Raw genomic sequence first — 27,791 nt, 5'->3', positions numbered from 1 at the left:
TAGTAGCGGTTTCAAAACCTATCAGGTGCACGGCAGGAGGTTCAGTGCTCGTCCCTTTGGCCCTGCTTCGTGATATCGATGAAATGATCCGCCGCCTTGTCACCTGCGACTATCCGCTCACTCGGCAGCCTGCTCGCGATTCTTGGGCCCGGGGTCACAGAGGGAAAGTTCAGCCTACACGTGTGGGGGAAGAAGAGTACTCAATGATGTTAGCGCAACGCAAGCACGCACCCGCCCGCTCCTGGCTTCTGGACTTTGAGCCGGCACCAGAAAAGATCCAGGAGCAGAGACAGACACGCGCGAGGAAGAGAGCAGATATCAGCTGACCGCCGCTGAATAGAAACCACACTACTCATTATCCAATATGTGCAACATACTAGAGACGAGGAACAAGACACTAATTAAACCCGCATTCATTTGTTCTGCAGATTAAACTTGTGCAGGCAGCGCCAACAAAGTATTGAATAGCGCGCGCCTCACTGAGTCAATTCAACTGGAAACGCCAGCGACAAACATCTGGAAGAGGGAAGGTGTACGAGCTGCCTTTGAGCCGTGAACCTGGGCAGCGCAGAATAAGGCGGCATGTAGCGCCTCGTACTGAAAGGAGGCAGCAGGGGGAGGGAGTCGCCATGACGACACCGCCTTTCTCCGAGGTCAGCCAGAAATGCCTCAGAGAAACGCAGTGTCGTTTTCGGAATCGGGGGCGTGTTTTTCTTTCTCTCCTCTTGCCATTGGCTGGAATGTTTACATTCCAGAGGAGAGAAAGAATTGAAAAAACACGCCCCCGAATCCGAAAAAGACGGGGCTTGTTTGGAGAGACAATGCTCTTCTCAAATGGCTGACCAGTATTTTAGAGGCCAGCCAATGGAGAAGAGGTAAAAAAAAGGGGCGGGTTAAAGCCCCACTCCAAAACATTAAATCTCGGAGCGAGACTGCGCAAGCGCAGCCTTCGAGCCGAGACCTAAAAAGGGTATATAAGAGGGGAACTTAGATGAGGGAAAAAAGTCTGTATCGTTTTCCCGCTGGTGACTGTGTGTGTGGAGAATCGATTTGCTGGTGCGATCGCCTGGTCCTTGGATAAATCGTGAGGACTGCGTCGTGCTGAGGGAGATTTCCTGGACTTACTTGGGTTCCTCTTGAGCTAAAAGGGACGATTCCATCCGAAGGGATTTGATTTATACCGTGGGTTGACTGGTTCTTCTGGAAATGGTCACCAATATACAAATTTAGGTAAATATGAATGTTCTGTAAATTTGTGTTTGAGATTAAAGATTGAAATCGCTAATGGAAATCTGATACGAACTGTAATCCTGAATATGCTAACAGAGTGTATTAATTAGATAAACTAAACCTTGATTAATAAGAAATGAGTTGGTGATTCTTTCATAAGGTATTGAAGGTTGACTGAAAGGTTCCGAAGCTTTAGATGTGTTTTAGCTGGTTCTAAATCATATATATTATATATATATATACATATAAAGATGGTTTCTCACAGCAGAAACCATCTTTATACAGTTATTTAGCTTACAATGCTTATGATTATTGACAGAAAACAATGGTTAACGGTCATTTGGGTTCACGGGCCCCCTGAATATGTGCTACAGCCCTCAGAAGTCCATGGACCACAAGTTACGCACCACTGTTTTATAAAACTGTGGTCAAAATATCTCTTACTATTGAAAAGCAGACCTTTTCAAATATACCAACCATGCTTACCTCCAGTTTGTTTTAAAATATTGTCACTTTGTGTCACTTAAAAACATTATTATGTGGAAAAGATGCATGTGACTTTACACGTAAATAAACTTTTATCAGTTATTTTTGTAATTCCATGTTTGTTAATAAATGTGATTTATTTGTTGTTTTCGTGTAGCTCTCATACAATGACGCATCTTCAGAGCACTAATATAAACAGGCTGTGATCACGAAACTCGCAGAACCCTGGATAGAAATCCGCACTAATGCCACACGGCACACTTTCTTTAGTGCATCGCAAAAACTTGCGTTAGGCATAACGAATACGTCATCAATTACGTTATTTTGATGAGAGCGAGATATAAAGATTGAGAGTGAATGAGTGCAAAGTTCGTTAGAGCAATCTTTGTGTGTTTTGTATTGTAAATGTGTTTGATTATTTAAAAATGCTTGGAAAATTTGTAATGAAGGGTCAAACATCGCCTCAAACATGTATTGCTGTATGAATGTGTAGATTTCATATAGAAAAGAATATATATATATGTATATACACACACACGCGCATTGGTGCATATACATGTCCGTCTACTCGGACAATCTTGTATTTGTAAACGAAACGACCTGTTGCAATGCCTTTGTTAAGAAACCTACTTTTCCTCGCCCGCTCAGTATAGAAACTACAATTCCCAGGCTGTCTGGCGCTGCGTCCCATTCTCCTTTACACCATAATCTGGGGCCGTCGTTGTAATCACTGCTATGACAACGGTAGCCAAGATGGCGGCGGTCTAGAGCAGCAACAGTAGCATTATCAGCAACTGGCTCAGCAGCTCATCCTTACCGAACTCAATATCGCGCTCTACTCTTGTGCTTTCACTTGTCATTTTTCTGCTGCATTTTGTTGCGCTAGTTTGCAGCTGTGTTACCTTTGGTGGCCAACCTTTCATCCCATACAGCCGCTCCACCTTCCCTTTTATGCCCGAGATGTGATTGTGCATTTCAACTCTTCAATTAATTCGGATTGTAGGTTAAGTGAGCTCGCCTTGCTCCAGAAAAACAGCTAGGAGTTTGGATATTTTCGTGCACATCTCCGGATCTACACAGATAAAGCTGGTAAGTAAGGCTCACTTATCCCACGTTGCCTTCGTTGTACACATAAACAACATGCACGCATTACATGTGACACACCATGTTGTCTAAGCGGGCTTTGACGATATGTGGAAACTGTCTGTCAAATGGATTTGCGAAATATGTATGCATCCTTTGGAATATATCGGTTCGTTTAGTGGAAATGTTAAAGTTTAATACTTTTAAGAAAAAACTAGATGTCTGGTTAATAAGAGATAGCGACTTGTTCAGATAGAAGGGGCGAATGGGGGGCTTTAGCGGGGAATTGGTGACGGTGTGTTTTGCCGGTGCAGACTATGTGGTTTGAAATAGCGTTAAATAAACCTGCTTATGACAACATCGGACAATAGGGATTATGCTCTTCCAAGTCACCCACCCCCCACCATTCAATTAATATCTTGCAAAGCCGATTTGTGAGTGAACTGCTGTAGTCTGATGTCAGTGTTGATTTACAGCTTTATTCCCACGTGGGCGCTTGTACTGTGTATGTGTAGCTCCTGTGCCCAGTGCACTGCACCCTTTGTGCTAATGATAACTCACCCCTGACGGTTGGGGAGGCTTGGGCACAAGAGAGTGCAATTTAATGCGCCGTGAGGGCAATAATGCTAATACCTTTGTATACCCTACCATTACCCCTCCACGGTTACACGTCACGATAATTTTTGCAATGTGAACTTTGTGTTGCAAAAGGAAACTAACTTTCTTTCCACTGTGCATTGCATATTTGCAGGTTCATCTTTTACGAGCTAGAGTTGACTGTAGCTGAGTAGAGTGTGAGGGATGGGGTCTTGGACAGCCCTTTTTGCGCTTTTGGGTGACGTCTATGTTGGGTATTTACATGTGTGAGATATTGGATGACTATGGTGAATTGAGTCGGTTGGGATAAGTGCCACGGTCGTGCTTTGTGTCTACGCTATCCTAAATGACACCTCCCTCCAGGTTATTAGGGATATGGTTTTCATTTTAACCCAGTAGAGTAATGCATTCTGGGAGTTGTATTCTTTTTTTGTTTTGTTTCCATTGAAGTAATTAGACTTAAACACCTGAAATCAATAATTTGTAAGTGACATGTTCGGGACTGGAGATAGTTTCCGTAATGATCGTTAGGCAGATGGTCATTGTTAGATTTGGTTGGCACAGGTATGCACTTGTGACAAATAGGGACCCTTGCGTCTAGTCAGGGTAAGGGGGTACACTCCGAAAACAACCCCTGCTCACCCCCTTGGTAGCTTGATGGACAGAATGCAGAACAATGTCATACATTCACCCCAGTACAGAGATCTGGGTCTAAATCCATCGTTTTTTTGCTCACCATCCCATTCCAGTTTAGACCCAGCCATATGCAAATCAGTCTTGACCCTGTGCCCCATGAACCCGAAACCGGTCCCAGGATGCTTGTTTCCGGTCCAAGATGTCTGAACTGGGGTGGTGGAGTGAGCTAAAGAATGATGATGGATTAAACCCAGATCAGTTGACTGGGGGTGAGTGTTTGATTTGCTCAAACGCTCCGTCCATCATCCCCTTTGGTATCGCTTTGTTAACACTACAGATGGACACCACACAAGTTTTATATCAAAAACAAGTATTCTTTATATAGATTTAACACAAGACCATAAACGACAAAAATCCACAATACTGTTACTTTAACATGGTAGAATTTAGCTTAGTTCTCTTTAGATCTTAAATGCGACACTTTGAGTCAATGTACCTTAAGATGCGACACGCAGGGCAACGAAAGTGTAACAGGGAAGGTGATGCAGTAGGTCCTTACACGCAAAGGTGGTGATGCGTTGAAGATCTGGTGCAAAGAAGCAAAGATGGCGTCTTCTTGTTGATGCGACATGCTTCTCCGATGTTGCGAGCTGTCTCGGCTCGATGCGTCAGCTGCAGCGGTGACACCCTTTCCACTGATGCGACGACAGCGGCTTTGGCGGTGACACCCTTCTCCAGCGATGCGAGACGCTTCCGCTCGATGCGACAGCCCCAGTGGCGACACCCTTGTTCAGTGATGCGACGGCAGCGGCTGTGACGGCGACACGCTTGTTCGATGTTGCGAGACGTTTCTTGTGATGCGGTGCAATGCGACAGCTACAGCGGCGACACCCTTGTTCAGTGATGCAGCGGCTGCGACGGCGACACGCTTCTTCAGTGTTGCAGTACGCTTCTTGTGATGCGGTGCAATGCGACAGCTACAGCGGCGACACCCTTGTTCAGAGATGCGACGGCAGCGGCTGCGACGGCGACACACTTCTCCGTGGGTCGTTCTTTCAGCTCCTTGCGACACGCAGTCCCTCAGAAGGCCCAAAACAGCAGCAGGCACTTCCAAAGAACTCTGGGGAGCTGGGGGTTGAAGTCTGTTGTCCCTGAGACTTCAGCAGGAGGCAAGCTCTTTTCCAAGCCCTTGGAGATCCTTACACAAGTTGAATGAAAATGCACACAAAGTCCTTTCTCCTTTCTTTGGCAGTCAGGCAACCACTGCAGGCCAATCCCCCAAGCAGCACTTCAGTTTAGGGATAGTCTCTCTTCAGCTTCTTCTGGTTCCACTCCTCAGCAAAGGTTTCTTCTTGTTTCCCAAAGGGATCTAAAGTTCTTGGGTCTGGGTCTCAATATTTATACCCAGTTTCTCTTTGTTCTCTGAAGGCAGAGAGGCCTTTGCCTAGTCCAAACCAGTTCTGGTCAGTCCTGGGGCACTTTGTTGACAAGACTCCTTCTTTCCTTTCAGAGTGCAGGGTAGAGACATCAGACGCACCACAGGAGGTGGAGCCAACATTGTGGATGGAAAGCACAGCCCTATTCAGGTCCCAGGTGCAACTCCTCCCACCCATCTACATGGAGATCTCTCTATTCAGCCCTGTGCTGACTCACCCTGTCTCCGGGAATTCCCCAGCCCCCTGGAATTCCTCAGCCCCTGTCACTCAAACTCCAGACAAGGAATACACAGCCTAGCAGAGGCAGGTTTGGATGGTTAGACAAGAAAATACCTACTTTCTAAAATTGGTATTTTCAAACACAGAATGTTAAAACAAACTTCACTAAAAGATGTAGTTTATCATTCTGAGTTCAGGCATACTAAACTCGAATTTCTACCATGTTCCCTGAGTCAGCTAGATTATAAGATGTAATAATCAAACTGCCCATTCTGGCCTATGGGGAACTGGTAGCCTTGCACTAGTGAAAAACGAAAATGGCTGTAATTCACTATTAGGACATGCCACACACACCAGGGCATGTCCTACTTTATACTTACAATGCACCCTGCCCTTGGGCCTACCATAGGGGTGTCTGATATGAAGACAAGGGAAGGTTTAGGGACTGGCAAGTGGGTGCACTTGCCCAGTCAGCATGGCAGTACTAGACTGCACGCAGGCTCTGCAATGGCAGGCCTTAGACACATTTTTACAGGCTGCTTCTGTGGGTGGCACAACCAGTGCTGCAAGCCCACCAGCAGTATTTGGATTACCAGACCTGGGCACTCCTGGTGCACCGTACTAGGGTCTGACAGGTAAACCAAATCAGCCAATCATGGAATCACTAATTCATACATCAATTTACAACAGGGAGAGCATATGCACTTTTGCACTGATCAGCAGTGGTAAAGTGCCCAGAGTCATAAAACAGCCAACAGGTCAGAAAAAATATAGGAGGAAGGCAAAAAGTTCAGGGGTGACCCTGCAAAAAGGGCCAAGTCGAACAGTCATCCTAACGCTATCCTTTCGCTCTGATGTCTTTTCCTCTCTCTCTGACCTTTTTGCTTGGGTAGCGGCTATTTAGCTGTCTGCTGGGTAAAAAGTGACTTTTCACTGCTATCTACTTGGCTGTTGGCTAAATAGTCGAAATTATTTACTTTTTGTCTGGCAGCCTTGAAAATATCAGAGTAATTTTGCTATTTACTTGACCGCTGGCTTTATAATAGAGATTCTGCACTGTTTAGTTGGCGGCCATGCAAATAGCAGAAACATTTCACTATTTACCTGGCAGCTGACTAAATAGAATAGCTGAGGTTATGTACTATTTGGCCAGCAGTGAAGCAAACAGCTTGGAAACTTCACTCATTACCTTGCTCCTGTCACAACAGCAGACATTATTTACAATTTTGCCAGCAGCAAAGCAAATAGTAAATAAACATAATTTTTTTCCTGGCTGCTGGTAAAATAGCAGAAATTATATTCTAGTTCACCGGTAACCTGGAAAATAGCAAAAAAGAAATCTGTAGTTCTCGACTGCTGGTTAAATAGCAGGAATCATGTACTGTTTTGACGGTGGCCTTGCAAATAGAAAATAAACTTCATTATTCACCGGGTGGCTCTCTCAATAGCAGACACTATGCACAACTTGGCCAGAAGCCCTGAAAATAGCGGAGGAACTTCACTATTTACCCACATGCTGTCTAAATAGCTTACATTTTGTGGTATTGTGCTACATGCAGATTTTAGCAGGTATTTAGCACCAGGTAGAACTGCGAACGTGTAGTGAATATAATTGGAATCTATTCCCTTATAAAAGTCAGGGTCCATAAAGTTTTTGCGAATGAAGTAGTATTTTACAAGCCAGCCTACGTACTATTATGTTGGTTCACAAAATACTGAGTTACAGGCAGTTGCAAAACAACCTGCCTAATAAATATTATTTCTGCAAGTACCAATTTGTGACTCTTTGTGTTTGGCTGTAATCACTGGGATGGTGGCCTTGAAGTGACAGCACACCACCATACCTATAACTACATTCCAAAATGGAAACTTTTTTTTAAAGCAGCCTGTGTTTCTTATAAAAAAAAATGCAGCTTTAAAAAATTAAATAAAGATTTTTGTTTTGAAATTCTTCTCCCCCTTTAAGTCTGCGGAAAATGATTCTTAAAGGGAAAGGGCTCCTAAGGGGAGCCCTTCCACTTTGCAGATTAGTTACCATCCCAACTTGGGAGTTGTTGACATTGCATTTGTAAACTATCATTACATTTCTCTCCAAATTGGAAAGAGTGGGGGGAGACCCCTTTCATGACCCCTCCTATTTGCAATTCAGAAACAATCGCAAAAGTGTTTTTGCAAGTCAAAAGAATTTTCCAACTCATAAAAAGTGTTTTGTACATAATGATAAGTAATTCTGTGGTCACAAATCCTGGGAGTTTGCGTCATGAGGCTCTTGGTGGTAAAGCTGGTTTAAATGCAAGCAAGCATTAACCTATAGCCGGGACAAAATGTTAATTATGCCGGAGTAATTTAGGCAATTCAGCATTACTCTTGTGATTCAAAAATAACAGAAAATTATGCGATTACGCCCGCTCGCATAATTAAGATTATTCTGGGCAAAAATCCTACTGCAGGTGCACAGAAGTAACAAATAGCAAGTGCGAGCGGCTGCTTGCTGCTGCTGTTCCAGTTCTGTTGCATTTAGTGATATTTTCTTAGCATGTAATGCAACCTCTGTCCATGTTGGATATGAGGATGCATTTTGTGCTAAGAAAATAACGCTACATTTTGGGTTAAGCATAATTTTGAATAACTTTACAGCTATTCCACGTAACTATGCTACAGAAAATTACGCAGGTTACGGCCACCCCTACGATTAGGTCTAGAGGTCTCATATGTTTCAATGTTACCAAGTTATTTTGACAGACATGGCACAGAATGTAACTCATTGCACCCTTGCGCCACACATGCTCCTACTCCTTTAAGTTTACCTGCAGAGGTGGCTAATGATAAATATGATTAGAACCTTTACAAGACTGGTTGAAGCTACTTAGTCTTCTACAGCTATGCAGTTACTCTGAGCAATGGGAAAAAAACCAGGGCTAGATATAGGATTACCAAAATGCTCAATGTTATCAGAACACCCATTCTTTTTCTGCAGTAAATCAGTGCATTATGGAATTATTAATTCTGGTTCAATTCAATTAAAGAAAACAGACTGAGACTATTGAAAACAATGATTTGTAAAAGCAAAGGCCAGTACTGAAAATGTTGCATACCAGTGCCATAATGTCATCTGATATTTAGGGGGATATTATCAAAATAAACAAAATGCATAGGGCCCCTTATTAATTCACCAACACAGTATAATTGAGAGGTTTTATTCCAATCACATAATGGAAGGAAGAAAAACAATGAGCCTGTTAGAGGAACAAAGTTAACTTCATCAGAATGGCGGAGGACAGTACCTCCAACATCCAGAGGGACCTAAACCAGCCAAATTTAGAGTAGTCAGCCAGCCCTGTGGACAACTTTCTACATCAACAGGAACTGCTGTCATCTTGGTTGTCTATGCAGGAAACGTTGACAGACAATACCGTCAGACATGACGGCCATCCAGCTAACTTTTCAAAAGATTTTTGTTTTTCAAAAACAAACTACCAAAGTGTGAGTTTGTTTTTAAAAAACAAAAAACAAATGGCCCATACACGCTGAGGGTCTCCCCCAGGATGCCATGTTCATTTTCTTTTTCAGTCCCTTACAGTCAAGTTTCACCCCGAAAGGGTGGACTGTGTAAAGTTTGCCCTCCGATGACCCCCTACTCTGTCGGCCCGACATAGAATGTATTCCGTTGAGGAGCCACGAGGAAAGCAATGGGCCTATAATTAATTGAACTGGATGTCATTGAAATAGGAATGATTATTCCCAGTAAATCAGATAAATATATTGCATCAAAAGAAAAAGAAGAAAAGAAACTCACAGAGATGTTTTAATCATTGACTTTATTGCAAATATTGTAAGAAATAAGACACTGAATAAACAGATAATTTTGTTACCTCTATTCATGTGACCTACGGATCAATCATTTTACACTTCCTCTTTTATACTTATTTTCTAGACAGTGGATGTGGATCCACTACCGAGGTTGCAGAACTGATTTGGAATGATTCTCTTTTAAATGTAATTTTCTGGTTGCCGCCTTTGTGCTAGGTGATAGCTCAAACAGCATTATCAATAGTTCTGGTTCCAAGCAAGAGTATCCAAATCAAGGACACAATGAAGTGTGAAATCTCAGCACCCGGCTGTCATCAGCTTTCCTGAGTGGTCATTTTGCACAGGCAAAAGGGAAGCCCTATTTAGAAACATTGTCACCTTTAACACAAGAAACTGCTGGTCTACCCCTCAATCCTAACATCTACCCTACGTCGTCACTCAGGAAGAACTAAACTGTTCAGTTCCTTTATGGTCCTCTTGGCCCTGGTCACCTTGTCTTGTTTCCTCTCACTCCTGGTACCACAGGTCCTGGTCCATCTAGTCTCTTGTGCCCTGGCACTCTTAATCTTTGTCCACTTGGTTTGGGTTGTACCGGCCCACCTGGACCTGTCCTCTTAGTTTTACTGGTACTGCAGCCATTGATCCTGGCCAGCTCGATCCAGGTTCTCTTTGTTCGGGTCCTCCTGGGCCTGGTCATTTTGATCCTGCTCATCAATATCTGGTCCCCTTAGTCTTTAAGACTCTAGTTGGCCTTCTTACATCTAATACTACTCACCCTCGTCCTTCTACCGGTAATGATTGCTCTGCCTCACTTGGTAATCTGAGCCCTATAGGTCATGGTCTTCTTGGCCGCCCTGGGCCTGTTTCTGATACTCCTGCTCATAATCGTTGGAGTTCACTTAGTCCTTTTTGCTCTGATCTTCTGGGTGCCCTTGGTACTGGTCTCCCTGGTCTCCTAGTCCCTGTCCTACTTGTCCTGGTACTACTGACCTTAGCCCTCCAGGTCCTGATCTACTAGTGCACATCAATCTGGTCCTGATCTCTCCGCTCCTTGCCCTCATGATTCTGCACAAACGTGTCCACAACAGATCATCCTATATTTTCCTAGTTCTTATGTTCCTTGACTTAAGGTTCATGCTAGCCTTAGAACTTCCTGACCATATACTTTCTTGTCAGTCAGGTCGTCATTCCCATGTACTCCCGCACCTAGTACTTGGATTCTAGGGCTCCTGTTTCACAGGCTCCTAGTCCTGAATCTTTTCACCCCCCCTCACCCTAATTCTTGTCTATCAGTTCTCCTGGTCCTGCTCCCCAGGTTTATCTAGTCCCCTGGTTTGCTCATTCTTAATCCATCTGCTTATAGTTCTCCTGGTCCATGTAGTCCTGGTCTTAGTTCTGGTTCTCCTTTATCTGGTCTTCATGTATTGGGGATTTTGGTGCTGGTCCCATTGCCCTTGATTTCCCTAGCCCTCCTAGTCTCCCATTTCTCCTGCCCCATCCTACTAGTCCTCCTGGTTTTTCTGTTCCACCTTGTTCTTGTCCATCTGACTCTGGTCCCCTTGTAGTGAAGATCGTTATCTATATATGTACAATGCTAAGTTAGCACAACCGCGTTAGAGGTTAGAAAGCCATCTTGCCGCTTTTGCTGCTTTTGCACACAACACTGTAGTCACATGTTATTAAATTGAGAAATGCTTGCTCGACTTTGCTTCACATGAGAACTGGCTGTTGTTCACATCCCAAACAGTGAGCAGCGACCTTGGTTTGTACATAGTGTAAAGAAACAGTCTGGGTTGCTAGACGGTGCATGTTGTTGAGTTCAGGTTGATCGGCCCACTATTTAGCCATAACACGCACGCAGCTGCAAATACCTGAAAGTGGGGTGCTTTTAATATTGCAGTGTTACATGTTTTCATTACATTCGGAAGAAGAGGTTTCCCAGGAGCAGAGCCTAGCTGATCCTGTGATGTGATCTCACTGAGCTGATCTTTACGGTATGGGGTTCCCCATTCAAGCCTAGAGACTTTTTACTAGTCTAATAATAATACTATTAGTTTGCTAGAGAAAGGAAGGTGGCTTAGATCCACTGTCATTTTAGTATGATTACTCCTTTCATTTTCTATTGTATTGTAACTATGCTGATGGTTTTGATTTTAATTGTTTGTCTGCTTATGTTAGCCAAACTACTGCATCTTAGGACACGAGGTTTATAAAATAAACTCTTTAAACTTTTACCGTGTCTCTGTTTATTCTATTGTGGACTGATATGAGAATAATTACGAACAGGTATTTCTGATCCCCACCATTCCTGAGATATACACTAAGTAACTTTTTCTGGGTTGTCTATACATTGGGACCGCCGAGCTAAACCTCGGATAACGAATGGGACACTGATGCTGGTCGGATAAGGGGTTCTGGGTTCTGAGGTGAGTTTTTGGTACACCACAATTCACTGAGGTCCTGGTTTCCTGCGCATAGTTCTGTGCATAAGCAGAATCCCTGCAACATGGCGCCCAACGTTTGGTCTATTGATTTGAAACGCCTTAGTAGTGCTTCTCTTAGTCCACAACACCCTCACTCTGGTTTCCGGATAACGGGAGCGACGGTTTAACCTACCTGTGTTTCGACTAATAGGTTCCTTCAAGCTTGATCATTAAAAAGGTTATTTTTTCTGAACCCTAGTGCTACTGTTGATATCGTTGACACTCTTTAGTGTGTCCTAATGGCGGTTGACATAGCCGCGCATAGCCGTGCACCTCTGCGCCGTCATTTGACGACTTATGGGGTGCCGGATGATGGGATGGCTGTAATTTTTGTGGTAAGCGCTGATGCGTCATACCCGTATGAGTTGTTTTACTCATGGGTGACTTTTCCGCCGGTAGATGACGATGATACGTTTCATACCTATACTGCCACACAGCTGCCTGCGGTCTATACCCCATATAGGACACAAGAAATTCCAATCTCTGCTTGGCAGCATACTATTTGGTTTAATGGCGCCCTTCCCCATGCGGTTGCACCGGCGAGAATGGGCCCGTTGTCTATTGCAGGGGCCACATGGCCAGTGCTGGCTGGCTTTACGCCTCATCCCCACTATCTCACTGTGGCGGTGGCTGACTTGCGGGTACTACACACAGCCCTGATTACAGTCCATAGGGCTTTAGTGCAGTACGTGTCGCGCAACGTACAGGTGGGGGCACCTGCTGTTGCGGGACAACCTAGGGACCACCACGCGGTGGTTATTAGTCCAGTTATGGTTAATTCGGTGGTCGGCAAGCGCCCCCAAAGTAAGGATGAATTTCCTTATTGGCTTGATGAGAAATTTGACCAGCTGGAAGCGGTTTTTCCAAATACATCTCCTGTGGAGAACCACAGGATCCTCACCATTACTTTGCCTAAAGACCTGGTCCCGGATATGGCCGATTGTGACAACTGGGGTAAGGTCTTTGCCGCGACCTATTCGAAGTGCTATGGCACTCTGTCTATGTCTGTGCTACCATCCGTCATCAAAAAGGTTCAGGAGAATCATGGTGCGGAGGCTGCTATTGAATTGGGAATGAGGCTTGTCGACAGCTTCGATGTGGTATGCTCCATGGTGATGGGCAACCTCAAAGCAGATGCCATGCAGTTCCAAGTTGCAAATATGATGGACAGCGTGGATGACGCCGACAAGCCCAAAGAGTTCGCTAAAGTAATTGCGAAGGCATATAGGACCGTGGGTCGTAGTGCCTTGGGTGTAAAACCGACTATGATCATTCCTGATATAGTACAGCAAACGAAGGTGAGCTCGTCTACAAAAGACGAACGCCCCAACTTTCCTAAGCAAAGTTGGAGAGCTAAGAAACAGGGGAAGCAGCAACAGAAACAGGGGTCACGTCCTCCCTCACCGGTACAGTCGTCTACCGAACGCACATATGATCTGCGCGATCGATCTCGTATTAAGTCACCTGATAGATTTCAGGTTTCTGAACAACGCTCTCCTCGTTCTTCACAGGAAACATCGGCTTCACAATCCGGTGACGGAGACCGTGGGAAAGGAAGGGGTGCCCAAGGTCGTGAGCAACCCCGCCAGTCTGACGGCAAAGGCAAGCAGGACGAGTCTGCGCGTCAAAGACCCCCGTTTCAGAAGAAGAAAGTTGCTGCGCTGACAGCGAGGTATGCCTCAGATGGTACGGACGCAGCTTCAGAACCTGACATGGGCACTAACGCTGATAGACAGCGCGGTGGAAGTTATAGTAGTGCGACAAGCACTGCGTCCATATCTGGTGGCGACAGCAACTGATATATTCGTGAATATTGAAACTGCTAATACTCGGGTGTCTCCCCCTGATAGACTGTATAATATATTCATTCAAATTGAAGATGACATACAACGTACAATTCAAGGTTTTTTTTGGGATAATCTGACCACTTCCTATGATATTCTGTTGGCGGAGGCAGATTGGCCCCCGGCTTTTGTTTTAGATGCTCCTAGAGGGGAGGAGGTAATCCTCCCGTCCTTTGCGCACACAGTGCCGAAGGTCCAAGCTAAAAAGTACGCCGAGGAATGGGCTCAGGTGCTAGCACCTGCGTTATATCGAAATCAGGTTGGCTGGGATAAATTGTCTCCCGGCCATGAGATTCCGTTGCGGACTACGCCCCAACCTCAACCCCAATACCCCATGCGTCGCGAAGCTAGACCTCACGTCGCGTCAATCCTTGAACAATTGGAATATCAAGGAGTAATCGAAACGTGTGTCACCTATGAATAATCCTTTGTTCACTGTGACGAAGCCTGACGGGTCGTACCACCTAGTTTTGGATTACCGGCACCTAAATTCTCATTGCCGGACATGTGCAGTACAAAACACCCACAGTTCGGCTCTCGTCGATAGTCTTGTGAGAAAAAGGTTTAAAACCACACTTGACATTTCCAATGGCTTTTACAGCCATAACCTGTCCTCTCTTAGTAGTGAGTGGACGGCGTTCACCTCGGGTGGCAAACAAAAACAATTCAAAAGATTACCAATGGGCTATAAGAACAGCCCTGGAGTCTTTGCTGCTCGCGTGGTCTCTCTCTTAGAGGGCATAGACCCTGATGCGTACTCGTATGTGGATGATATTTATATCACAGATGACGAGTTGGAACCGCATCTCCGTCGCGTTGATCACATTATTGTTTTGTTTGCAGACTTCGGATACAAATTTAACTTTGCGAAGTCTCACATTGCGGAATATACAGTGTTGTTCTTGGGGTACGAACTCAAAAATGAAGGTCGAGGACTGGCTCCGCACTTTCTGGAAAAGTGCGCATGCCTACGTGCTCCTACGTCACTGAAGAAATTACAATCTCTGCTGGGTTTTCTGAATTTCGGTCGAACATTCATTCCGGATTATGCCCAGCGTATCAAGCTGCTTTATGCCTTGGTACGACCTACTTTTTCCAAATCTTGTTGGCTGCCAGAGCATTCAGCTATATTGCAGTCATTGCAAGCTGATCTTCTTGCTTCTAAATACTTACTGACGCGTGATAACCACACTAACCTAGTCATAAGAATTGTGCCTGGCGCGGTGGGTTTCACATACTTAACGTTCAATGAGGGCGACACCGTCCCCATTGCTTACAAATCTCACTTGTACACTTCGGCTGAACTGCGATTTTCCGCTGTCGAGAAAGTTCTAACGGCAGTGGCGATTCTGAAAGAACGAGCGCTATCACAAGGTAAACGCATGTTGGTGGTAACACCATATCCTGCCCTTGAGGCGGTGACAGAAGCAAGTGTACCGAATTCTAAGGCTTTGCATCCAAGGTGGGTACAATGTGCCACTTCCTTGACATCGCCAGACGTCACATATATCTTTGACGCGGCACTTCAGACTCAGGAGTTTTTGCAGTATGTATTCGTTCATCCGGCTCCTCTATCCTTGCGCCCGCTCGAGGATTACCATTGTGTCATATACACTGACGGTTCTGCGCAACCGGCAACTGGATCATAGCACGCCTATTCAGCGGCTTGCGCAATTGTGGTCGGTACTTTCGTAAATGGAGAATTCCAGTCCGATGTCGTGCATACGCAGTCATTGAGAGATTGTACCAAACAGTTGGCGGAGCTTCGTGCTCTAGTGCTAGCGCTAGAGTTTGCTGATCCCCGAGTCACTACCCTTATAGTGAGTGACTCCTTTTATTGTGTTCAATCTTACAACGACAATCTACATTTTTGGTCTCAGAATGACTACCATGATTCCAAAGGTAGCACGATTAGGCATAAACTGCTTTGGGTTCGAGTGGCAGATCTTAAAGAACGTCTGCCTCTCGTGAATGCAATTCACACTCTTGGTCACCAACGAGTTGGTGTCCATGCTGTCGGCAACAGCCTAGCTGACGAGGCAGCAAAAACAGCAGTGGCAACATACTTAGTAGCAGCAGTTACAAGATCCAAAAGTAAGATCGATGATGACATCTTGGCAGCTATTGCTGCTACAGAGCAGGGAACGAAATTTCCGAGAGGTTTCCCTGCTCGTTACCATTATCGCTTAAGTCCTGATAACGTCCCGTTAGTGAGGATTAATGACGTTGGTGACAGATTGATTCCCAACGCGGACTGCAGACCATCTTTGATATTAGCGGCTCACGAGGGCATGGCGTCCGCGCATGCCGGCGTTGCAGCTACTGTATCTCTGCTACAACAACGTTACTGGTGGTGCGGTTTGTATAAACAAGCCAGAGCTTATGTTCTTAATTGTGACATTTGCCAGCAGATTAAACCTTCAACTGCGGCGCGCCCACCACAAACTCAGTTGTACATATCTAATAAACCAATGGTTTGTGTTTATTTAGATCATTGCGGTCCTTTTACCTCTGATACTGCGTACAAATACATCTTGGTTGCAGTTGATTCGTGCACACGTTTTCTGTGGGTGTGGCCACAAAGGAGTGCTGATTCTCGCACTGTCATAAAGGATTTGCGTGTCTTTGTTGGAAGTTTTGCATGTGGTACCTTTCATTCTGATCAGGGCCCTGTGTTCGCCTCTAAGGCGTACAAAGAAGCCATGAGAAATTTGGGGGTCCAAGTCAAATTTTCGTCTCCATACAGGCCTGAGGGTAATAGTGTAGTGGAGCGAATGAACCGTGACTTAAAGCAATCTTTGACAGCCAGGGTTTTAAGTACTGGCCGGAACTGGTTAGCCCACTTATATGACGTGCAACGTGCACTTAATAATCTCCCTAGAAGGTCTCTGGGTGGGCGGACCCCATACATGATGCTCTTTGGTGTACGAATGTTTGTCCCAGACCTTGATGGTCTAGACATGGCGGCGTCAGCCGCACCCTTTGACGTAGATGAACACTGTGATGTCTTGCAGAATCTTCAGGAAGCCAGAGACAGTCTAGCGAAGGAACACGTACCCTCCTCATCTGATGCTGCGCTTCAGGTTCCGGTAGTCGGCTGGCTACCTCGAGTTGGTGATCTGGTTCGTGAGAAGGTGGAGAACAAGAAGGAGTTCGGCCCCTCTTATCGTGCACCGGTTCCAGTGCTTGGAGTACAGGGTACTAGAACAGTCATTTTACCTCCACTTCCTGGTCGAAAGGATAACATGTACATCTCAATTGACAATGTCAAGCTACAGCGAGTGGCCGATTCTTCTTAGTATGACTCCGGCAGTTTCTTGCCCTTCGATGCTGAGAAATTCTGTTGTGGCCCGTGCTTCTAACACCGTGCCTGATGTTGCAATCGAGATGCATACAGTTACTGGTCCCTTGTTGCCACCGACACCCGGTGGTCTGCCCGAAGATGTTGAGTATGCTTATCCTGCGGATGTTACATTGCCTGTTTTACAATCCACCACAGTTGCCCACTCACAAGACTCTTTTGACTCTAATTCACTGACTTCCATTGCCCCGTCCAAAGTTTCGATTTCTGTGGCCTGGTTCAAAAGACATTTTTTGGTTCCCCCTTGGACTTACGTTTGGCTGGTGCTCATATGTATTTTTTTGTTTATGTCCATTGGCTTTGTGGTAGTGTTTTTTAGACTTATCAATGGACACTACCTGAAAGAAAGATCTATGATTCGACTAATTGATGGAACTTTGGCCCCCCACTCCTCATCACATATCATGAAAAGGGACCAGACTTTTGTGAACATTACTGCCTGGCCTGTACGTGATGGGATCGCTTGGGATGCTGTAAAATTTCAAATTCACGGCCCCACTGAAGTAATTAATGTGCCAAATGTATTTCGTGTTTCTATGGGTGATGTCGTTAAGCAGAACATCCGCTCAGATGACTGGGATGTTCAAGCCATAGAAGCGCTGTTTTCTGATTTGAAATATTATGCTGCATTTGATGCTGAGGATTTGTATTTAGATACTGCTAATTATGATGAGCAATTTTGCTATCAACATTATGGCACGCATTTCCTACACAAAGCAAATACGTTTAGAAATTTTGTAAATTATACACAATGGGAACACTGTCCCGCCCCTAGGCTGGGCAGCTCTGCCACGTTAGTGGACAAATTCACCTATTTTTCTGATTTTAGTGTGTCGAATCCGGCCTCTTTTTATTTTAAGGTTGCGCCTGAGTCTGCTTCTAAAGTTCGACTGACACACACCAAATTGTTGTATTTCAAGTCCTTTATGGACGAGTTGGCAATTGGCGGCTATGATCTGTGGAAAGCTACTATCGATCTTAAATCGGTTTGGGGCTCCAAACCGTGGCAAGTACAGGGAACCGAAGCTTTGCATCATGCCTGTCTTTTCCCGAATCACATGTTATTTTTAAATTCGTCCATTTTTCAGAACACCTGTTTTGGATTGGCTACTTCTAAAAAATTAATTCTCCCTCGATTCCGGGTCTGGGTGCTTATCCCAATTGGGGTAATCATACGGATCTGTCCCTTGCTATGTTGCAGACGTATGTTTCCAACACATCCTTCAATATTTCTGAACTGAATCCGGAAGGGTGGTTGGTGTGGCAAACGAGTTCGGATTCCTGTCAACATTGGTTTCTGAATTTAACGCAGGGGTATACACAGGTTCGTGTAGACCCCCGTTTTGAATCTTCCCACACTGTAACTACCTACTCGGTAGGGAAGTTATGCCAGTCCTTGCTGCAACATTCCACTTTAGCATCTGTTAAACTTCATTTAGCACGAATAAACGACAAAATAGATTTGAATGATTTTATTAAGGGTCCTGCAGTAGGCAGGTCCCAAAGATGAGTGTATGCTGTTTACAACGAAGTTTGGAAATTATCACAAATTGAGGCTGCATCCAGAATACGTTCTATTGATCAAGCCAATATGGAAAAGGTATTGGCTGTTATAGATAATAGTATTAACACCCTATCTTCTAGAATTTATAACTTAGATAATATTGTATCATCTGTGGTAGACATTGTGCAGGATGATTTGTCTGTATTGTATCATGGTCAAAATCAATTGCGTTCTATTATGCAGTTTGCATGGACGTTGCAAACGTTAAAGGCAGGGAAAGTCCCTTGGGATTACACGAACACTTCATCTTTGTTCCTTCCTTTTAATTTAACTGCGAAACAACAGTTCATGTCCATGAAAGATGCTACATACTCCTTACTGCACATTGAAAAGTTAGAACCTTTGCCTTTCTCTGTTGCTGAATTGAATTCTGCTGTGTGGCTTATACATGGGTTGATCACATTACCGTTCCCTCTGTTTAAGTTCAGTTCGTGCATGAAACATTATGCTCTAGGCAGATATGAACAACTTGGTACTGCCTTCCTGCACGAAGTTTGGTCACTCCCATTCACGTATAGATGTGTGAGAGACGGCAAGGAGGTTTACTTGAAAGGTGAAGAGTGCACTTCCACTCCGGATCACTCTGTTGTGTGTAGGCACATTCAATTGCATGGTGCATGTAATGTGCACGCCCCCAATTTAGCTTGTGTCCTGAAAGGGATTCCTGTGCCAGTTATAACACCGTCTTTCACGCTGCTTGCTAATGGTAGTTATTTGCTATTAAATAATGAAGCTTGCTGTGGGATGTTAGTGGGAATTCCCTACATAGTGACTGTATCACAGAGAGTAGTTTGCTGTAATAACGTCCTTTTCCCACCCCCGCATGGCCGGCTCGATGTATCCATCTGGCCTTCCATTCCAACCTTGAAAGCAGAGTTCAACAAGATGAGCAGAATAAGGGCTCTATTGTCTCAAAAAGAAGTCGCATTGACTTCATCCCGGGAAACATTTGTCCTTCACGTAGCAAACACCCGCAATGAGGTGCAAGCACTTTTGAATACTGATCTCCCACTTCATTTTGGGACCCTGATTCAGACTATCTTTAATGCCTTGTCAACAAGTGGCATGGCTCATTTTTTTTAAATTGTGGGCACCGGCCTCGTGACCTCCTTTCAAACTATTTTTGGTGTGATCCTGGCCTTTTTTCATTCTATTTTTTCCAGCGTCTTCGGAGGTCTCCCTTTACTTCTCGCCTTCATAGCTGGAATGCTTTTGTTGATCTGCGCCCTGCGCTATGGATGCACAACTTGCGTCACACGACAACATGTCCCGGCTGCTCCATCTTCGTAACCGGATGCTTGAATACTATGGCACTTTACCACTGGCAACTCTAAGCATAGCCTATGGATTGTCCTTCCGGTTTCCCTACTTTACTTGTGTGCAGCCCGTCTTTCATTGCCTAGATTGTCCGTTCCAATGGGCTTTGGATTTGTGCCTCTCGAACTCGGTGTCTCCCGCCCCGGATTATGATTGGCTAATGAGCCCCTTAGTGGCTCATGAGTCGGACTGTTCTGGCATCGGGATTATGGCCTGTGGAGCAGCACATGGAGTCCTTGGAAATTGGGACATCGGAACGGCTGCGATTGACTTCTTGGCAAGAAGTTATCTTGAAGAACACGCCAGTTGTCCTCGTCTGGTGCTGGAGGCTCCGGTGGTTGAGGAGCATGTATGTTCCTTCCCCGTCCTGAACTGGATGGCAGATAATTTTGCGGAACGTTCCAATGATTTCCTCTTGGAAGTTGTTGCAACTTATTGTGCTTATACATTGATGGATTGACTTTTGCACTTTCATTTCGTCCTACGTCATTCAATGGTTTTTTTTATCCTTTCCATGGGTTTCTTCACTCCTTTTAAAAAAATTTCTTTATTTTTTTCTTCGAACTTTTTCCCTTACCTTATATGGACTTACAGTTCATGCCCTTGGTTTCCGTTCTATCAAACTTGAACTCTGCGTTCTTGCAAGTGCGCCCCTACTGGTTAGTGGTCTGATCAAGGGGGGGGTGTAGTGAAGATCGTTATCTATATATGTACAATGCTAAGTTAGCACAACCGCGTTAGAGGTTAGAAAGCCATCTTGCCGCTTTTGCTGCTTTTGCACACGACACTGTAGTCACATGTTATTAAATTGAGAAATGCTTGCTCAACTTTGCTTCACATGAGAACTGGCTGTTGTTCACATCCCAAACAGTGAGCAGCGACCTTGGTCTGTACATAGTGTAAAGAAACAGTCTGGGTCGCTAGACGGTGCATGTTGTTGAGTTCAGGTTGATCGGCCCACTATTTACCCATAACACGCACGCAGCTGCAAATACCTGAAAGTCGGGTGCTTTTAATATTGCAGTGTTACATGTTTTCATTACATTCGGAAGAAGAGCTTTCCCAGGAGCAGAGCCTAGCTGATCCTGTGATGTGATCTCACTGAGCTGATCTTTACGGTATGGGGTTCCCCATTCAAGCCTAGAGACCTTTTACTAGTCTAATAATAATACTATTAGTTTGCTAGAGAAAGGAAGGTGGCTTAGATCCACTGTCATTTTAGTATGATTACTCCTTTCATTTTCTATGGTATTGTAACTATGTTGATGGTTTTGATTTTAATTGTTTGCCTGCTTATGTTAGCCAAACTACTGCATCTTAGGACACGAGGTTTATAAAATAAACTCTTTAAACTTTTACCGTGTCTCTGTTTATTCTATTGTGGACTGATATGAGAATAATTACGAACCGGTATTTCTGATCCCCACCATTCCTGAGATATACACTAAGTCGCTTGTTCTGGGTTGTCTATACATGGGGACTGCCGAGCTAAACCTCGGATAACGAATGGGACACTGATGCTGGTCGGATAAGGGGTTCTGAGGTGAGTTTTTGGTACACCACAATTCACTGAGGTCCTGGTTTCCTGCGCATAGTTCTGTGCATAAGCAGAATCCCTGCAACACCCTCAATTACGGTCCTCCTAGTAATGGCCCAGTGAGTCTGGTCTTCCTTTTCTCTATGGCAATGGTTCTCCTAGTTCCTATATTGCGGATCTCCCTGGTTCATAGAGTGCTGGGCTTCCTGTTCCTTTTTACTCCTCCTGGACATTCTAATATAGGGCCTCCAGGATATGCTGGCCCCGGTCCTTTCTGATCGTGGTCTTCCTGGTCCATCTTCTTCTGGCCCCTTGGTTCTCCTTGGTTTGATCTTCGTGGGTTTGGCCCTCCTGTCTTTGATCCTTCTTTCCATTGGTCTCCTGGTACTGATCCTCTTTGGTCATCCTTGTACCTCTGGTCCTGGTAAGTGCACTCAGGCCCTCCTAGACCGCCTCTTTAATATGGTCTAGGGCCTTCTGTTCTTCTACCCTAGCCCGTCTCCGTTGGGTCCAGATTTTACTGTTTCACATCCCCCTGATCCTTCTCACTCTGTTCCTGGTACTCCTAGTCCTGTTTTTCCTTGTCTTGTTCATCCTCATCTATTTGTTCCTGGTCTTACCTGCCATTGGTAACCCTGGTCATCATAGAGTAGGTTTCCCTGGGTCTGGTTCTTCTTGTCCTGGTCTTCATGGCTCTGGCTGTCCTAGCCCTTCTGGTGTTCTGACTCCTGGCCCTTATTACCCCACTTATCATCATCATCCTCCTCCTACTGGTCACACTCCTTCCTTCGAAGCAAACACAAGGAGATGTTGGGCTGAGCGCTGAAACTTTTCAGACACTCAACCCTAGTCACAGATCTGGGTTGAATCGATCATCGTTCTTTAGCTCACTTCACCACCCCAGTTCAGACCCAGCCATTTGCAAATCAGTATTGAACCTGTTCCTTATGGGAACAGTCCAGCCCGAACTGCCAAGCCAGGTCTTCCCTGGACCGGAAACAAGCATCCTGGGACCGGTGCAGCAACATCGGTGGCCATTTGTCTTCCGTGCCTCCTGGTCACTGCTGAGTGGCATAGACTCTGTCCCCCCTGATTGCAGGTTCTTCACATCTTGAATCCACCTTTGGGTCCCACTGGATACCTTCACCTTCTTCAGCAGTAGCATCTTTCTGAAGTCTCACATTGAGTTCTACGACGGTTTCCGGAACCACTTCACACCTATGCACCCGGCTCCCCTGGGGCAGGTATCCTGGTTCCTAAGGTATCCACGGGTGGGGTGGCTCTCCAACCTCTTGTCTTCCACTGGGTTTTTTCAGGATCCACTAGGAAGGGTCTTCTTTCTTTAAAAACGCAATAGCGACTTACACATTGATTTGTACGGAGAGCGCAGTTGTGTTCTCACACTGCACCGTCCTCCGTGGGGCTCCTAGATATTCACCTTGGGTCCCTGGCACTTCCACGTCCTCTATTGACTTGACTCTAGTCGTGGTTCGCATGCCACTATTTTAGTATATGGTTTGGTCCCCCCCTGGGGACCACTGTGTATTCTGTGCTACGTGCCTGTTTCTATTTCAAAGTATTGTGAGCCTTGTGTATATCTCCGGCTAGGAGATATCTGTATGTGTTAGTGAGTGTCTTATAATAAATACATATTTTTGTAAATACACTATATGGTGCATTTTTCCCTTACTCTATACCTATAAGATTGTGTTCTGGTAAAACAAGCTGCTTTACACTCCTTCGGGACTAAGTCTGAAGGCTGCTCTCCACATCTACCACTTATAGCGCTTTCTAACGTTGTCTAAGACCACTAAAATCACCATAAGGGTTGCCTGGATCAGTGCAAGGTGTTCACTTACATCAGTGAACATTATATACTGAGCCAGCCTTTCACACAACGGATTTGAATTCGCCCTTTGGCCAATCACAAAGCTAAGTAAATAAATCTGGTTGCCTCCCTGGTTCTTTTGGATCATAGCAGGACTCCCAAATGACAGGACTTTGTGAAAGCGGGACACACAATTCAACACAGCGACCTATTGGCTCTAGGGCATTAGACCAGCAGAGCCCCATACTCCCACATTCCCAAAGGATATTTATGAGATCTGCATTATGTGTAGTGCATGAAGGGCAAGCGTCCACAGCCATGGGAAATATTTTGTGAATCCTATTTGGTGTTAAATAAGAGTAGTGCAATATGTAATGCTCTATCACTTGATAGCGGACACTGCTTCAGGATAGTTCACTATCCAATTCCGCTCTTTGTCAAGAAGTTTACTCTCCATATCCACCGTTCAAGCGACCTTAAGCATGATCACTGGCGTCTTTGTTTGCGCTATTAATTGGTTGTGCAAATGAGTCACTAACCGTCTGTAACCACCAATTGTCAGAACAGCTTGAATTGTGGCAAATGTGATCCCCAGGTCTCCCTGACTGCATTAGGAAGTGCATTACGTGGTAGGAATTGGGCAGAGGGAAGATTTGTGCAAGGTCATGAAATGATAAAAAATGCTTGTCTATTATTAAGCACAGTGTGTGCTATTCCGACCTGGTACCCTGTCTGTAGGGACCACAGCAGCAGTTTGGGCGCACATGGAGGTTTGACATCTGTGTGTGTCAAGACACACCTTCAGCAATGTTTAGCCACCATTACCAGTCGCGGGAGTGTGTGTAGGAGAGTTCTGGGGCTTAATATATGTTTCATGATGTTGCCCATCTAAATGAATCCCATAGATAATGTTGTTAGCATCTGCCACCCCACCTCGCCTGCAGCTGCACTGTTATAGAATATAATCTATTATTGGGTACACGTAGTATACCCTCCACCGGGGTAATTGTAATTTCTTCAAGGATCATCTGTGGCTTTCCCAGCCCTACATCAGGTGTATCAGGGTCCCATTTAGTACAGAGAAAAACATCAGTGGAAGACACAGGTGCATCGATTGAGAAGATGTTCACTCACTACAATCAAGGAGGGTTAACCTCTGCTGTGATCCCTCTACTATTCAAGATCATTAGTGGGATCCTGGCATATCTTAGATATTGTTGTAGGATCCTCACCCACAGGTACCACCTGTGGCATGCCTCATCATTGGATTCTCACCTGCTGAACCTAGTAGGAGTGGGTGGGTTTGACGCAGGTTGTTAGCAGAGTACTTTACTAAGAAGCAGGGATTTATGTTAGGATTAAAATTGCCTTCTGGATCCTCTCCTGGTTTAATCTGAGGTTCTTTGGCAAGGTTAAAAACAAAGTGATGTATTTGGGTATAATGCGCCTGAAACATCTGTGGGTTGACATGTTTCAGCCTTCTATATGCCTTTAAGGGGTTCGCAGGTGTTCTTTAGGATCTGTGTGAATTTAATCCCTGCAATTAGTAACTTGGTATTACCAAAATATCTCAATTTATTAGTGTTGTGACTCTTTCACACATACAAGTACGAAGCATGCACGCTAATACATACCATCCTCTGTATTATCTAGAAAATAGAGAGGAGAAATACTTTATAACTTCACTGGGATCATATTCTCTTGCCTCTTTCACAATTATCACATCATTCTATGTGTGGGTCAAGGCATGCTCACACGTGAAATCACCTCACTTCCATGCTTGCAGATCCACTGCATTTTGGAAACATTTAAAAATAAGAACAATAAGTTAATGTGACAAACAGTGGTTACATGTACACACATGTGCCCCTTAAAGGTCTGTCCTGTGACCTACATATTGCGTGGACTATTTAGGCTCTATAACGCATCGAGGGAGGGCAATCCCTGTAGTTACACACGAAAGGGAAAAATATAATGTTGATTGCATTAATATTCCCTAATTAGCTGTGCTGTTCGTGATGGTCCCATTTAAACAATGTCCCAGAGACTTTCTTCATCAAGGGAAGTCATCCTGCCATTTGACCTGCTTGATTTCCCCTTGCGTCTTGTATGTTGCCGGCTCAAGGGGAAAACTAATTTTAAATAGGATTGAAGTTGATGCGGCGTTGTGAGAAAGTGCCATCTTTCTTGCATGGTATGCCCCCACTTTTTGCTGAATTGCTGAATCTACTTTGACTGAGTGTGCCCTGGACTCCTGCCAATCAGGTGCTCAGGGCCTATGTTCCTTCCCTAAAACATAAAACCCAAATTGGCAAACCCTGGCCACATGTCAGCCCCTGGTAAATGGTACCCTAGGTACCCAGGGCCTTGTGACCAGGGAAGGCCTCTAAGGGCTGCAGCACTTATTGTGCCACCCTTAGAGGCCCTGTACTCTAACACAAACACACTGCCCTTGCAGGCTGAGTTTCTGGGTACAAGACAAAACAAATGGTCGACATGGCACACATCCCTGTGTGCCATGCCCACAACCTACACTGCCCTGGCATACATCAGCCACCCCTCTAGCTGGGTGCTCTATGCCAGTGGCGTGGGCAGAGGAGCATGAGCCCTGTGCCCCTACAGTACCCAGGTCCATTCCTGGGCACTGTAAGTGCAGTGCTGCCATTTACGAGTATATGATGCTGGGAGCTCGTCAAACAAGAACTCCACAGCACCATAATGGCAACACGGAAGACTAAGAAATTTGGTATCAAACTTCTCAGCACATTAAACCCGCACTGATGCTAGTGTGGGATTTAATGTACAAAGCACTACAGAGGGCATCTTAGAGATGCCCCCTGAAACCTAACACACAATCCACGTCTTGTCTGAGAGGCTGCCTAGGCTGCCACAGAGCAGACATGTTGCTGGACCCCTGGGTGGAGAGCCCCCGCTCTCCTGGGCCTGCAACAATGCACATCCTGGGCGAGGTGCTAGGTCTCCTCCCCCAGGATGGGCAGGGGGAAGCTTCAAAGGCATGCCGCCTTTGTGAGCTTTTCCAGGCCACTTGCTGTACTCAGCAACTGGCCCCCACCGGTTCTGACCCCCACTCTGGTGGGAAGACTGGCCGGAAACCCCAAGTAAGGACAGGGGATGTGCCAGCCCTGCCAACCCCACCCCTCAGGTGGGGAGGCGAGGTGAAGCACATCTCCGGGCCCTCGCCATCTTGAAGATGGGGAGCCCTACCCAATCAGGACTAGGCCACTGCTCCCCTCCCACAGGAGAGTGGCAGGATAGGGGGTGTACCCAACCCAGGACAGGGACCCAGTGGTCCCTGCCCTTTACCTACATGTAACACACCTACATTTAGTATTTAGGGGAACCCTGAACCTTCCTTCCTCAGATTCCAGATTCTAAAACAGCAAAGAAGATCAAGAAGAAAGAAGACCTGCCGTGCAGCTGCTAAGAAGAGGAAGACACCCAACTGCTTTGGCCCCAGCCCTACCGGCCTGTCGACCCTCGAACCTACTCCTGCTAAATCCCGGCACCTCCTGTGGCCAGCAACCTCACAAACCCCGGAGGACCGGGCTACCTTGTGACTCTGAGCACCTGGGACTCCCACGAGCAGTGGCTCTGCTCAAAGCAAGTATCCAACCCCTGGCATCAGCCCGGAACCGCGAACCCTGCACACTCTGCACCCGCCAAGCCTGGCCTGTGCGGACAAAGACCCTGAGGACGTCCCCCTGGTGACTGTGACCCCGAATCCGGCACCCAAGGACCCACCTCGACGCTCCTGACGACGCCTGCAGCCTCAGAACCAGGGACCCCCCCAACTGCGATCAACAGAGGGTAAGATTTCCCGACACCAAAAGGCACCCCTGCACCCGGCGCCCTGTGGCCCCCTGTGCCCGACTCCTGGGTACCTGCCTATCCTCCAACTACCCAACGTACCTCTTGAAGTGGTGGTGGCAACTGAAGAATCTTCGTGCCCGAGCTTGCAGCCTTTGTTCGTCCTTGAGCTTTTCCATAGCAATCAATTGAGCGCCCGAAGGCTCAAAAGCACCCTGCACCCAGCCGCCCGTGTGGCCCTGGCAGTGCAACTTCTACTCCTATATACTTCCCCATTTGCCCTGAGCAAGTAACCAGGAGCCCAGCTCCCACAGCCGCATGGCCTGCTAGTCAGCAGCCACCAACCAAGGGCCCCCTGCCTCCCATAGGATAACATTGAGCCTAACTCACTCTGCACCCGGCCGCCCCAGTGCCGCTGAGGGTGTAACAACTGTACCTACCTGACCCTGGGAGACCCCTGAGTCTATGCCAAGAACCTCCACTCTGCCAGTCGAGTACTTACCCAAAAGCCAATAACTCACTTTTCTTCCAT

General features: G+C 45.8%; 1 protein-coding gene across 2 annotated transcripts in view; it reads left to right on the top strand.

Annotated features, from left to right (window-relative positions):
- Positions 1-2,448: 2,448 nt before the first annotated feature.
- Positions 2,449-27,791, top strand: part of BBS9 (Bardet-Biedl syndrome 9) — a 1,933,935-nt gene continuing 1,908,592 nt past the window's right edge. For both annotated transcript variants that reach the window (XM_085607489.1, XM_085607490.1), the window contains exon 1: positions 2,449-2,805. The gene's annotated coding sequence lies outside the window, so the exon portion shown is untranslated. The remainder of the gene's footprint in view (positions 2,806-27,791) is intronic.

This window comes from Triturus cristatus, chromosome 5_2 (genome assembly GCF_964204655.1).
Source record: "Triturus cristatus chromosome 5_2, aTriCri1.1, whole genome shotgun sequence".
NCBI lineage: Eukaryota > Metazoa > Chordata > Amphibia > Caudata > Salamandridae > Triturus > Triturus cristatus.
The sequence above is the reverse complement of the archived record's forward strand: the minus strand, read 5'-3'. Positions and strand labels throughout refer to the sequence as shown.